We start from the raw sequence: 15,893 nt of genomic DNA, 5'->3' as shown, positions 1-15,893 counted from the left end.
CTGTTGGTGCTTACAAGGCCATGGAGAATCAGGGCCTTCCCCATACCATCGTACCCAAACATGCTTTGATGGGAACCAAACTTTGAAAGCATGTGGGAGGGGCCCACCCCCACATGCTTACAAAGTGTGGTCACAATCGGAGCATGTTTGGATTGAAAATTAGTGCTCACTGCAGATTTTTCAAGTCTCTTGGTGCTTTAGAGGCCATGGAAAATCCGGGCCTTCCCCATACCATTGTACCCAAACATGCTCCGATGGGGACCAAACTTTGCAAGCATGTGGGAGTGGGCCCCTCGCACATGATTGCAAAGTTTGGTCACAACCGGAGCATGTTTGAATTGGTAATTACCGCCCATGAGTGTGGATTTTTCAAGTCTCTTGGTGCTCTTGAGACCATGGAAAATCCGGGCCTTCCCCATACCATCGTACCCAAACATGCCGATGGGGACCAAACTTTGCAAGCATGTGGGGGTGGGCCCCTCCCACATGCTTGCAAAGTTTGGTCATGATCGGGTGGTCGCGTTAGTAATTTGCCCCCAGTGCAGATTTTTCAAGTCTCTTGGTGCTTACGAGGCCATGGAAAATCGGGGCCTTCACCATACCATCGTACCCAAACATGGTCCGATGCTTGCAAAGTTTGGTCACAATCGGAGCATGCATGTTTGGATTGAAAATTAGTGCCCAATGCGGATGTTTCAAGTCTCTTGGTGCTTAAGCGGCCATGGAAAGTCTTGGCCTTCCCTATACCATCGTACCCAAACATGCTCCGATGGAGACCAAACTTTGCAAGCATGTGGGAGTGGGCCCTTCCCACATGCTTGCAAAGTTTGGTCACAACCAGAGCAAGTTTGAATTGGTAATTAGTGCCCAGTGTGGATTTTTCAAGTCTCTTGGTGCTCTTGAGGCCATGGAAAATCCGGGCCTTCCCCATACCATCGTACCCAAACATGCTTCGATGGGAACCAAACTTTGCAAGCATGTGGGAGGGGCCCACCCCAAACTGTTATCAGCATGTGGGAGGGGCCCACCCCCACATGCTTGTAAATTTTGGTCACAATCGGAGCATCTTTCGATTTGTAATGAGTGCCCAATGTGGATTTTTCAAGTCTCTTGGTGCTTAAGAGGCCATGGAAAATCCGGGCCTTCCCCATACCATCGTACCCAAATATGCTCTGATGGGTGGGACCAAACTTTCCAAACATGTGGATGTGGGCCCCTCCCACATGCTTGCAAAAATTGGTCATGATCGGAGCATGTTCGGGTTAGTAATAACCGCCCAGTGCAGAGTTTTCAAGTCTCTTGGTGCTTAAGAGGCCTTGGAAAGTCCGGGCCTTCCCCATATCATGGTACCCAAACATGCTCCAATGGGAACCAGACTTTGCAAACATGTGGAAGGGGCCCACCCCCACATGCTTGCATAGCTTGGTCAGAATAGGAGCATGTTTGGATTGGTAATTAGCCCCTAGTGTGAATTTCTCGAGTCTCTTGGTGCTTAGGAGGCCATGGAAAATCTGGGCCTTCCCCATACCATCATACCCAAACATGCTTCGATGGGAAACAAACTTTGCACGCATGTGGGGGTGGGCCCCTCCCACATGCTTGCAAAGTTTGGTCATGATCGGAGCGTGGCCGGGTTATTTATTCGCGCCCAGTGCGTACTTTTTAAGTCTCTTGGTGCTCACAAGGCCATGGAAAATCGGGGCCTTCCCCATACCATCATACCCAAACATGCTTCGATGGAAACCAAACTTTGTAAGCATGTTGGAGGGGCCCACCCCCACATGCTTGCAAAGTGTGGTCACAATCGGAGCATGTTTGGATTGAAAATTAGTGCTCAATGCAGATTTTTCAAGTCTCTTGGTGCTTAAGAGGCCATGGAAAATCCGGGCCTTCCCCATACCATTGTACCCAAACATGCTCCGATGGGGACCAAACTTTACAAGCATGTGAGAGCTTGCAAAGTTTGGTCACAACCGGAGCATGTTTGAATTGGTAATTACCGCCCACGAGTGTGGATTTTTCAAGTCTCTTGGTGCTCTTGAGACCATGGAAAATCCGGGCCTTCCCCATACCATCGTACCCAAATATGCTCCGATGGGGACCAAACTTTGCAAGCATGTGGGGGTGGGCCCCTCTCACATGCTTGCAAAGGTTGGTCATGATCGGGTGGTCGGGTTAGTAATTTGCGCCCAGTGCGGATTTTGCAAGTCTCTTGGTGCTTACGAGGCCATGGAAAGTCAGGGCGTTTCCCATACCATTGTACCCAAACATGGTCCGATGCTTGCAAAGTTTGGTCATAATCAGAGCATGTTTGGATTGAAAATTAGTGCCCAATGCGGATTTTTCAAGTCTCTTGGTGCTTAAGCGGCCATGGAAAGTCCTGGACTTCCCCATACCATCGTACCCAAACATGCTTCGATGGGGACCAAACTTTGCAAGCATGTGGGAGTGGGCCCCTCCCACATGCTTGCAAAGTTTGGTCACAACCGGAGCATGTTTGAATTGGTAATTTGCGGTTAGTGTGGATTTTTCAAGTCTCTTGATGCTCTTGAGGCCACGGATAATCCGGGCCATCCCCATACCATCGTACCCAAACATGCTTCGATGGGAACCAAACTTTGCAAGCATGTGGGAGGGGCCCACTCCAAACTTTGCAAGCATGTGGGAGGGGCCCACCCCCACATACTTGTAAAGTTTTGTCACAATCGGAGCATGTTTCGATTTGTAATGAGTGCCCAATGTGGATTTTTCAAGTCTCTTGGTGCTTAAGAGGCCATGGACAATCCGGGCCTTCCCCATACCATCGTACCCAAACATGCTCTGATGGGGACCAAACTTTCCAAGCATGTGGATGTGGGCCCCTTCCACATGCTTGTAAAAATTGGTCATGATCGGATCATGTTCGGGTTAGTAATTAGCCCCAGAAAACCTCATTTGGATGCAGTGAGACGCATTATGCGATATGTAAAGACCACTGCACATTATGGTCTTCTTTATGAGCATCCACTGCAGATTTTTCAAGACTCTTGGTGCTTAAGAGGCCATGGAAAATCCAGGCCTTCCCCATATCATCGTACCCAAACATGCTCCGATGGGAACCAAACTTTGCAAGCAGGTGGAAGAGGCCCACCCCCACATGCTTGCAAAGTTTGGTCAGAATCGCAGCATGTTTGGATTGGTAATTAGCGCCCATTTGTCATGTCTCTTGGTGCTTAGGAGGCCATGGAAAATCCGGGCCTTCCCCATACTATCGTACCCAAACATGCTCCTATGGGAACCACACTTTGCAAGCATGTGGGGGTGGGTCCCTCCCACATGCTTGCAAAGTTTGGTCATGATCGGAGCGTGGTCGGGTTACTTATTCGTGCCCAGTGTGGATTTTTCAAGTCTCTTGGTGCTTATAAGGCCATGGAAAATCGGGGCCTTCCCCATACCATCGTACCCAAACATGCTTCGATGGAAACCAAACTTTGAAAGCATGTGGGAGGGGCCCACCCCCACATGCTTGCAACGTGTGGTCACAATCGAAGCATGTTTGGATTGCAAATTAGTGCTCAATGCAGATTTTTCAAGTCTCTTGGTCCTTAAGAGGCCATGGAAAATCCGGGCCTTCCCCATACCATTGTACCCCAACATGCTCCGATGGGGACGAAACTTTGCAAGCATGTGGGAGTGGGCCCCTCCCACATGCTTGCAAAGTTTGGTCACAACCGGAGCATGTTTGAATTGGTAATTACCGCCCACGAGTGTGGATTTTTCAAGTCTCTTGGTGCTCTTGAGGCCATGGAAAATCCGGGCCTTCCCTATACCATAGTACCCAAACATGCTCCGATGGAGACCAAACTTTGCAAGTATGTGGGGGTGGGTTCCTCCCACATGCTTGCAAAGTTTGGTCATGATTGGGTGGTCGGGTTAGTAATTTGCGCCCAGTGTGGATTTTTTAAGTCTCGGGAAAATCGGGGCCCTTACCATACCATCGTACCCAAACATGGTCCGATGCTTGCAAAGTTTGGTTACAATCGGAGCATATTTGGATTGAAAACTAGTGCCCAATGCGGATTTTTCAAGTCTCTTAGTGCTTAAGCGGCCATGGAAAGTCCTTGCCTTCCCCATACCATCGTACCCAAACATGCTCCGATGGGGACCAAACTTTGCAAGCATGTGGGAGTGGGCCCTTCCCACATGCTTGCAAAGTTTGGTCACAACCGGAGCAAGTTTAAATTGGTAATTAATGCCCAGTGTGGATTTTCCAAGTCTCTTGGTGCTCTTGAGGCCATGGAAAATCCGGGCCTTCCCCATACCATCGTACCCAAACATGCTTCGATGGGAAGCAAACTTTGCAAGCATTTGGGAGGGGCCCACCCCAAACTTTGCAAGCATGCGGGAGGGGCCCACCCCCACATGCTTGTAAATTTTGGTCATAATCGGAGCATGTTTCGATTTGTAATGAGTGCCCAATGTGGATTTTTCAAGTCTCTTGGTGCTTAAGAGGCCATAGAAAATCCAGGTCTTCCCCATACCATCGTACCCAAATATGCTCTGATGGGTGGGACCAAACTTTCCAAACATGTGGATGTGGGCCCCTCCCACATGCTTGCAAAAATTGGTCATGATCGGAGCATGTTCGGGTTAGTAATTAGCGCCCAGTGCAGAGTTTTCAAGTCTCTTGGTGCTTAAGAGGCCATGGAAAATCCGGGCCTTCCCCATATCATCGTACCCAAACATGCTCCAATGGGAAGCAAACTTTGCAAGCATGTGGAAGGGGCCCACCCCCACATGCTTGCAAAGTTTGGTCAGAATCGGAGCATGTTTGGATTGGTAATTAGTCCCTAGTGTGGATTTCTCAAGTCTCTTGGTGCTTAGGAGGCCATGGAAAATCCGGGCCTTCCCCATACCATCATACCCAAACATGCTTCGATGGGAACCAAACTTTGCAAGCATGTGGGGGTGGGCCCCTCCCACATGCTTGCAAAGTTTGGTCATGATCGGAGCGTTTTCAGGTTACTTATTCGCGTCCAGTGCGGATTTTTCAAGTCTGTTGGTGCTTACAAGGCCATGGAGAATCAGGGCCTTCCCCATACCATCGTACCCAAACATGCTTTGATGGGAACCAAACTTTGAAAGCATGTGGGAGGGGCCCACCCCCACATGCTTACAAAGTGTGGTCACAATCGGAGCATGTTTGGATTGAAAATTAGTGCTCACTGCAGATTTTTCAAGTCTCTTGGTGCTTTAGAGGCCATGGAAAATCCGGGCCTTCCCCATACCATTGTACCCAAACATGCTCCGATGGGGACCAAACTTTGCAAGCATGTGGGAGTGGGCCCCTCGCACATGATTGCAAAGTTTGTTCACAACCGGAGCATGTTTGAATTGGTAATTACCGCCCATGAGTGTGGATTTTTCAAGTCTCTTGGTGCTCTTGAGACCATGGAAAATCCGGGCCTTCCCCATACCATCGTACCCAAACATGCCGATGGGGACCAAACTTTGCAAGCATGTGGGGGTGGGCCCCTCCCACATGCTTGCAAAGTTTGGTCATGATCGGGTGGTCGCGTTAGTAATTTGCCCCCAGTGCAGATTTTTCAAGTCTCTTGGTGCTTACGAGGCCATGGAAAATCGGGGCCTTCACCATACCATCGTACCCAAACATGGTCCGATGCTTGCAAAGTTTGGTCACAATCGGAGCATGCATGTTTGGATTGAAAATTAGTGCCCAATGCGGATTTTTCAAGTCTCTTGGTGCTTAAGCGGCCATGGAAAGTCTTGGCCTTCCCTATACCATCGTACCCAAACATGCTCCGATGGAGACCAAACTTTGCAAGCATGTGGGAGTGGGCCCTTCCCACATGCTTGCAAAGTTTGGTCACAACCAGAGCAAGTTTGAATTGGTAATTAGTGCCCAGTGTGGATTTTTCAAGTCTCTTGGTGCTCTTGAGGCCATGGAAAATCCGGGCCTTCCCCATACCATCGTACCCAAACATGCTTCGATGGGAACCAAACTTTGCAAGCATGTGGGAGGGGCCCACCCCAAACTGTTATCAGCATGTGGGAGGGGCCCACCCCCACATGCTTGTAAATTTTGGTCACAATCGGAGCATCTTTCGATTTGTAATGAGTGCCCAATGTGGATTTTTCAAGTCTCTTGGTGCTTAAGAGGCCATGGAAAATCCGGGCCTTCCCCATACCATCGTACCCAAATATGCTCTGATGGGTGGGACCAAACTTTCCAAACATGTGGATGTGGGCCCCTCCCACATGCTTGCAAAAATTGGTCATGATCGGAGCATGTTCGGGTTAGTAATAACCGCCCAGTGCAGAGTTTTCAAGTCTCTTGGTGCTTAAGAGGCCTTGGAAAGTCCGGGCCTTCCCCATATCATGGTACCCAAACATGCTCCAATGGGAACCAGACTTTGCAAACATGTGGAAGGGGCCCACCCCCACATGCTTGCATAGCTTGGTCAGAATAGGAGCATGTTTGGATTGGTAATTAGCCCCTAGTGTGAATTTCTCGAGTCTCTTGGTGCTTAGGAGGCCATGGAAAATCTGGGCCTTCCCCATACCATCATACCCAAACATGCTTCGATGGGAAACAAACTTTGCACGCATGTGGGGGTGGGCCCCTCCCACATGCTTGCAAAGTTTGGTCATGATCGGAGCGTGGCCGGGTTATTTATTCGCGCCCAGTGCGTACTTTTTAAGTCTCTTGGTGCTCACAAGGCCATGGAAAATCGGGGCCTTCCCCATACCATCATACCCAAACATGCTTCGATGGAAACCAAACTTTGTAAGCATGTTGGAGGGGCCCACCCCCACATGCTTGCAAAGTGTGGTCACAATCGGAGCATGTTTGGATTGAAAATTAGTGCTCAATGCAGATTTTTCAAGTCTCTTGGTGCTTAAGAGGCCATGGAAAATCCGGGCCTTCTCCATACCATTGTACCCAAACATGCTCCGATGGGGACCAAACTTTACAAGCATGTGAGAGCTTGCAAAGTTTGGTCACAACCGGAGCATGTTTGAATTGGTAATTACCGCCCACGAGTGTGGATTTTTCAAGTCTCTTGGTGCTCTTGAGACCATGGAAAATCCGGGCCTTCCCCATACCATCGTACCCAAATATGCTCCGATGGGGACCAAACTTTGCAAGCATGTGGGGGTGGGCCCCTCTCACATGCTTGCAAAGGTTGGTCATGATCGGGTGGTCGGGTTAGTAATTTGCGCCCAGTGCGGATTTTGCAAGTCTCTTGGTGCTTACGAGGCCATGGAAAGTCAGGGCGTTCCCCATACCATTGTACCCAAACATGGTCCGATGCTTGCAAAGTTTGGTCATAATCGGAGCATGTTTGGATTGAAAATTAGTGCCCAATGCGGATTTTTCAAGTCTCTTGGTGCTTAAGCGGCCATGGAAAGTCCTGGACTTCCCCATACCATCGTACCCAAACATGCTTCGATGGGGACCAAACTTTGCAAGCATGTGGGAGTGGGCCCTTCCCACATGCTTGCAAAGTTTGGTCACAACCGGAGCAAGTTTGAATTGGTAATTAGCGCCCAGTGTGGATTTTTCAAGTCTCTTGGTGCTCTTGAGGCCATGGAAAATCCGGGCCTTCCCCATACCATCGTACCCAAACATGCTTCGATGGGAACCAAACTTTGCAAGCATGTGGGAGGGGCCCACCCCAAACTTTGCAAGCATGTGGGAGGGGCCCACCCCCACATTCTTGTAAAGTTTGGTCATAATCAGAGCATGTTTCAATTTGTAATGAGTGCCCAATGTGGATTTTTCAAGTCTCTTGGTGCTTAAGAGGCCATGGAAAATCCGGGCCTTCCCCATACCATCGTACCCAAATATGCTCTGATGGGTGGGACCAAACTTTCCAAACATGTGGATGTGGGCCCCTCCCACATGCTTGCAAAAATTGGTCAAAACATGATGGGAGCATGTTCGGGTTAGTAATTAGCGCCCAGTGCAGAGTTTTCAAGTCTCTTGGTGCTTAAGAGGCCATGGAAAATCCGGGCCTTCCCCATATCATCGTACCCAAACATGCTCCAATGGGAAGCAAACTTTGCAAGCATGTGGAAGGGGCCCACCCCCACATGCTTGCAAAGTTTGGTGAGAATCGGAGCATGTTTGGATTGGTAATTAGCCCCTAGTGTGATTTTCTCAAGTCTCTTGGTGCTTAGGAGGCCATGGAAAATCCGGGCCTTCCCCATACCATCATACCCAAACATGCTTCGATGGGAAACAAACTTTGCAAGCATGTGGGGGTGGGCCCCTCCCACATGCTTGGAATGTTTGGTCATGATCGGAGCGTGGTCAGGTTACTTATTCGCGTCCAGTGCGGATTTTTCAAGTCTCTTGGTGCGTACAAGGCCATGGAAAATCAGGGCCTTCCCCATACCATCGTACCCAAACATGCTTTGATGGGAACCAAACTTTGAAATCATGTGGGAGAGGCCCACCCCCACATGCTTGCAAAGTGTGGTCACAATCGGAGCATGTTTGGATTGAAAATTAGTGCTCAATGTAGATTTTTCAAGTCTCTTGGTGCTTAAGAGGCCATGGAAAATCCGGGCCTTCCCCATACCATTGTACCCAAACATGCTTCGATGGGGACCCAAATTTGCAACAAGCATGTGGGAGGGGCCCACCCCCACATGCTTACAAAGTTTGGTAACAATCGGAGCATATTTCAATTGGTAATTAGCGCCCACCCATTGCCAATTTTTCAAGTCTCTTGGTGCTTAAGAGGCCGTGGAAAATCCATGCCTTCCCAATACCATCATACCCAGACATGCTCCAATGGGAGCCAAACTTCGCAAGCATGTGGGAGGGGCCCACCCCCACATGTTTGCAAAGTTTGGTCATAATCAGAGCATGTTTGTGTTACCATATTATAGTAGTGATGTGTGTGAACACACTTAGGACCGCCGGGGCACTTTTTCCCTCACTAGGAGGTTTTTTCCCCCGTGCATTGTATATACGCCCATTATCTTCTAGGGCTTGTTATCTTTCATTTTTGGCACTCATAATACACTACTGTGTTGTGCTCAAGCTTCCTCATCTTCTTGAAGTTGTGTGTGCATTCCTGCAACCCTAATTCCAACAATTGGTATCAGAGCAGGCTTCCTTCTCCCGGGCAGCATCACCGGCACCTGCCGCTTCATCTCCTCCGATTGCAACGAGGTTTCAGGAGCGTCTGCAGGTTAGTATATGCCGTGGGCAATGCAGGACGTAGTCATTTCGCCCTCCGTTTTTGCATTCCAAGTACTACGCAGGCAAAATCGTCCTACTGTGCAGATTTTCTGTCAAGATTAAAATCTGCAGGACAGGTGCCCATTCGTCTGTTTTGGGCTGTGCTGCATAGCACAGGTCGATTTTATACAGGTTTACCTCTTACAGACAGCATTTACATCTAGTAGTACAGTCACTGGCCATGGCTGACAACAATGATGTATTCCGCATGTTGGCTGCTGAGGATAAGTTGGATGGCACCAACTATCCATTGTGGGCATATATGATGCGACATGTATTGGTAGCAAAGGGGTTATGGAATATTGTGCAGGGTATTGATGCACGTCCTATTGTGGCTGGGAATGCTGCAAACACATCAGAAACAGGTACTGTTGATGATGGTGCAGGCACAAGTGCTGTAGCAGCTGTTCGAGAACCACCACTTTCAGCAGAGCAGATTCGTTGGGATGGTAGAGATGCGCAGGCTCATGCCTTGATTGCGCTGTCTGTCAAACGTACCATTATCCCACATATTCGCTCCTGCAGGACTTCTAAGGATGCTTGGGATGTACTTGCCACATTGTATCAGGCAAGAAATGAGGCTCGTGTTGCTTATCTCCGAAAACAGTTGGAGAATGAGCATATGAACGAAGGTGATTCTATGGATAGCTTTTTGACAAAGATCAAGGATTTCAAAGAGCAGCTCATTTCTGCAGATGAAATCCTGTCAGACAGTTCACTTGTGCAGACTGTTTTGAATGGTCTACCAGATTCTTATCAGGGTTTTGCTTCCACTCTTCGCTTGATGATGAAAGGCAATCCCAATGCCTTATCATTTGAGGAGTTAGTTTCTATTTTGCTGCAAGAAGACCAGTCAAGGCAAAACAGGAATAATATGCGTGTCGCAGATCAAGCTTTCGTTGCTAGTCAGAGAAGCGGGAAAGGTAAAGCTGGCTTTTCTTCTAGTAAGCAGAAATCTGCAAATGCTGCGCAACCAAAGAAGGAAGACAAAGATGAGAAGAAGGGTGACAAACAGAAGACATTTTGCAAGTACTGTAAGGGAAATGATCATGTCATCAAAGCGTGTCCTAAGCTGGCTGCGAAAGAGGCTAAGAAGAAAGAGGCTGGTATGGCTGTTGCAGATGCCTCTCCTTCTAACAATGAATCTGCTAATGTTGTGCTAGATACAGAATGGGCATTCAATGCGCAGTGCAGTTATGACCCATCTTTGCATGACACATGTATGTCTGCAGTAGATTCAGATGTATGGTACTTTGACAGTGGTGCCACTAAGCATATCACCTCGCAGCGCAGTTTATTCACTTTCCTTGAGTCTGCTCCCACAGGGAATACTGTCACTTGTGCCAATAACTCCTCTTATCCCGTTAAAGGAGTTGGACAGATTGTGCTGAATGTTGCAAATGGCAACACCTTTACACTTTTTGATGCATTGTATGTGCCAGGGATCAAAAAGAATCTGCTGTCAGTCTCCGCATTTGCCAAAACAGGTTTGGTTGTAAAATTTGTGGATGACAGATGTACTGTTCATGATCTCTCTTGTGGTGACATCATTGTAGCATCTGGTTCACTATGTCGAGGGCTGTATAAGCTCAATATGGATGGCAAATGTGTAGAGGATTCAGCATGTGCTATTATGGATACGCAAGCTATTTCAAATGCAAAACTGTGGCATGCACGTTTTGGTCATCTGAATTTTGCAAGTTTGCTGCGCCTGCAGAAATCTGAAATGGTGTCTTCTTTGCCTAAGCTTGAGGCACCTGTCAAGCATGTTTGTGAGGGCTGCATATTGGGTAAAATGCAGCGTGCTTCCTTTCCCAAAGATGGATCAGTGAGAGCTGAACGCAGATTGCAGCTTGTTCACAGTGATGTTTGTGGACCCATGCAAACTCCATCATTTGGAAACTACCTTTACTTCGTGACTTTCATTGATGATTTTACCAGGCATGCATGGGTATATCCTTTGAAGGCAAAGTCCGAAGTGTTTTTGTGCTTCAAACAGTTTTTGGTTATGGCTGAAAATGTGTCAGAAAGTAAGATGGGCACCCTCCGTTCAGATCGAGGGGGGGAGTATATGTCTTCAGAATTTAATGCATTTCTGGCTGAGCGTGGGGTAAAACACCAATGTACAGTGCCGTATACACCACAGCAAAATGGTGTGGCTGAGAGAAAAAACAGGTCTCTCATGGAAATGGCAAGATGTATGGTTAAGAGTCAAAGTCTACCACATGGTTTTTGGCTTGAGGCTGTCATGTGTGCCACTTATGTACTAAACAGGTGTCCCACCAAAGCATTACAGGTTGTCACTCCATATGAGGCTTGGCATGGCCGCAAGCCATCTGTTGGCCATTTACGTGTTTTTGGTTGCCTGGCATATGCATTAGTGCCTGTGCAACATCGCAGAAAATTGGATGACAAAGCTGTCAAATGTATTTTTGTTGGATATAGTGCTGAGAGCAAAGGCTATCGTTTGTATCATCCACAGACAAAGCGCATTTTGGTTAGCCGTGATGTTGTATTTGTGGAAGATGCAGTTCAGCCCTTGGTTTCATGTACTAAGGAGATAGATATCAGCTCACGTGATGTCTATGATACATTGTTGCCTCTTTTCAGTGGTGCACAGTCAAGTGCAATACCTCATGAGGCAGTTTTTCAGCCTATGCAGGTTTTAAATGATGGCACAGATCAGTCTATATCTGATGCAGATGTGCATGATGCACTTGAGGATGAGAGACAAGAGATTGAGGGCTCTAGGAATATGCCTAGATGGCTGGTGCAGACTTTGCGTGACAGCAAGTTGGATGCCCCTTTGTCTAGTCGCACTCGTTCTGGCTCTCATGGTGCCTCTTATGCGTCAGATTGTTATGCATTGGCTGTTTCTAGTATGTGCGATGAAAGTGAGCCTGTTTCATTTGATGAGGCACAAAGTTCAGAAAATTGGATGGCTGCTATGCAAGCAGAATACGATGCTATTATGAAGAATGGTACATGGTCTTTATGTGACTTGCCCCCTGGCAAGAAGGCCATTGGCACTAAGTGGGTATACAAATTGAAGCGTAAGCCTGATGGCACAGTGGATCGCCATAAGGCTAGGCTTGTTGCAAAAGGTTATGCTCAAGAGAAGGGCATTGATTTTGATGAGACTTTTGCTCCCACATGTCGTATGACCACTGTTCGTAGCATCTGTGCATTAGCAGCTCATAATGGTTGGAATGTACATCAGCTGGACATAAAGACTGCGTTCTTAAATGGAGATTTGCATGAGGAGGTGTATGTATCGCAGCCTCGTGGTTTTGTTCAAAGAGGGCAGGAAAACAAAGTGTGCAGGTTAAAAAAGGCTTTATATGGTTTAAAGCAAGCTCCACGAGCTTGGTATGAAAAAATACATGCATATTTGACTGCACATGGGTTTCAGAATAGTCCAACAGAAAGCACTTTGTATGTTAAACGTGTGGATGGTGTACATCTAATCATTGCTCTCTATGTCGATGACATGCTGCTCACAGGACCAAATAAGAGTCATATTGCTGATTTTAAGGCTGATTTGAATGCCTCTTTTGAGATGTCAGATTTGGGGCATTTGCATCATTATTTGGGGATACAATTTAAGCAGTGTGATGGAGGTATTGCTTTGTGTCAGACAAAGTATATTGAAACATTGTTGCGGAGATTTGGCCTTGAAGACTGCAAGCCTATTGCTACTCCAATGGAGACAGGTTTGAAGTTGAGTCTTCATGATGCTGGAGATCACTTTGATGTCACACTCTATCAGACAGCTGTTGGTTGCCTCATTTATGTATGCATTACGAGGCCAGACATTCAGTTTGCAGTCTCACAGGTGAGCAGATTTATGCATAGCCCAGGCATTAAGCATTGGCAGGCAGTGAAGCGTATCTTTCGCTATTTGAGTGGTACTCGGCATCTTGGGTTGTTTTATCCCAAGGGGGGATCATTGCCGCCAGATTTACATGCTTTTTCAGATTCTGACTGGGCTGGTTGTTATGACACACGCGTGTCCACGAGTGGTTTTTGCTTCATGCTTGGAAGCTCATGCATATCATGGTTGAGCAAGAAGCAGCCTACTGTGGCCACTTCTAGTTGTGAAGCTGAGTACAGGGCAGCTTTCACAGCTACGGTTGAGTGTGTGTGGCTCAGACGCCTTATGGCTGATTTGGGTGTTGGGCAGCCATCTGCCACCACCATCTTCACTGACAGTCAGAGCGCATTGGCAGTTGCGCGGAACCCAGTGTTCCATGCTCGTACGAAGCACATTGAGGTGCACTACCATTATGTCAGGGAGAGACTCTCTGCAGGAGAGATCAGTTTGGCTTATGTGCCAACACAGGATAACCTTGCAGACCTTTTCACAAAGGCTCTGCCTCGTGAGAAGTTCGAAGCTTTTCGCAAAGCTTTGGGCTTACTCCCTTTTGTGGATTCGTCCACATAGCTAGACACTTCCCTATACATGAGTGCTAGCTCTTGTTCACCGCATCACTCCAGGGGGGATTTGTTACCATATTATAGTAGTGATGTGTGTGAACACACTTAGGACCGCCGGGGCACTTTTTCCCTCACTAGGAGGTTTTTTCCCCCGTGCATTGTATATACGCCCATTATCTTCTAGGGCTTGTTATCTTTCATTTTTGGCACTCATAATACACTACTGTGTTGTGCTCAAGCTTCCTCATCTTCTTGAAGTTGTGTGTGCATTCCTGCAACCCTAATTCCAACAGTTTGCATTGGTAATTAGCGCCTAGTGTGGATTTTTCAAGTCTCTTGGTGCTTAGGAGGCCATGGAAAATCCGGGCCTTCCCCATACCATCATACCGAAACATGCTCCGATGAGGACGAAACTTTGCAAGCATGTGGATGTGGGCCCCTCCCACATGCTTATAAAATTAATCATGATCGGAGCATGTTTGAATTGGTAATTACCGCCCACGAGTGTGGATTTTTCAAGTGTCTTGGTGCTTAAGAGGCCATGGAAAATCCAGGCCTTCCCCATACCATCGTACCCAAACATGCTCCAATGGAAATCAAACTTTGCAAGAATGTGGGAGGAACGCACCCCCACATTCTTGCAAAGTTTGGTCACAATTAGAGCATGTTTAGATTGAAAATTAGTGCCCAATGCGGATTATTCAAGTCTCTTGGTGCTTAAGAGGCCATGGAGAATCCGGGGCCTTTCCCATACCATCGTACCCAAACATGCTCCCATGGGGGCCAAACTTTGCAAGCATGTGGGAGTGGGACCCTCCCACATGCTTGCAAAGTTTGGTCACAATCGGAGCATGTTTGAATTGGTAATTAGCACCCAGTGTGGATTTTTCAAGTTTCTTGGTGCTCTTGAGGCCATGGAAAATCCGGGCCTTCCCCATATCATCGTACCCAAACATGCTCCGATGGGAACCAAACTTTGCATGCATGTGGGAGGGGCCCACCCCCACATGCTTGCAAAGTTTGATCATAATCCGAGCATGTTTCGATTTGTAATTAGTGTCCAATGTGGATTTTTCAAGTCTCTTGGTGCTCAAGAGGCCATGGAAAATCCGGGCTTTCCCTATACCATCGTACCCAAACATTCTCCGATGGGGACCAAACTTTGCAAGAATGTGGATATTGGCTCCTCCCACATGGTTGCAAAAATTGGTCATGATTGGAGCATGTTCGGGTTAGTAATTAGCGCCCAGTACGGATTTTTCAAGTCTCTTGGTGCTTAAAAGGCCATGGAAAATCCGGGTCTTCCCCATACCATCGTATCAAAACATGCTCCAATGGGAATCAAACTTTGCAAGCATGTGGGAGGGGCCCACCCCGAAATGCTTGCAAAGTTTGGTCAGAATCAGAGCATGTTTGGATTGGTAATTAGCGCCCAGTGTGGATTTTTCAAGTCTCTTGGTGCTTAGGAGGCCATGGAAAATCCGGGCCTTCCCCATACCATCGTACCCAAACATGCAACGATGGGGACCAAACTTTGCAAGCATGTGAGGGTGGGCCCCTCCCACATGCTTGCAAAGTTTGGTCATGATCGGGTGGTCGGGTAAGTAATTCGTGCCCAGTGCGCATTTTTCAAGTCTCCTGGTGCTTATGAGGCCATGGAAAATGGGGCCTTCCCCATACCATCGTACCCAAACATGGTCTGATACTTGCAAAGTTTGGTCACAATTGGAGCATGTTTGGATTGAAATTAGTGCCCAATGCGTATTTTTCAAGTCTCTTGGTGCTTAAGCAGCCATGGAAAGTTACCATCGTACCCAAACATGCTCCGATGGGGACCAAACTTTGCAAGCATGTGGGAGTGGGCCCCTCCCACATGCTTGCAAAGTTTGGTCACAACCGGAATATGTTTGAATTGGTAATTAGCGCCCAGTGTGGATTTTTCAAGTCTCTTGGTGCTCTTGAGGCCATGGAAAATCCAGGCCTTCCCCATACCATCGTACCCAAACATGCTTCGATGGGAACCAAACTTCGCAAGCATGTGGGAGGGGCCCACCCCCACATGCTTGTAAAGTTTGGTCACAATCGGAGCATGTTTCCATTTGTAATGAGTGCCCAATGTGGATTTTTCAAGTCTCTTGGTGCTTAAGAGGCTATGGAAAATCTAGGTCTTCCCCATACCATCGTACCCAAACATGCTCCG

The sequence above is a fragment of the Cibotium barometz genome, chromosome 15 (genome assembly GCF_041138505.1).
Source record: "Cibotium barometz isolate CiBa-2024 chromosome 15, ASM4113850v1, whole genome shotgun sequence".
In the NCBI taxonomy this organism is placed as follows: domain Eukaryota; kingdom Viridiplantae; phylum Streptophyta; class Polypodiopsida; order Cyatheales; family Cibotiaceae; genus Cibotium; species Cibotium barometz.
Note: the sequence above shows the minus strand (reverse complement) of the source record.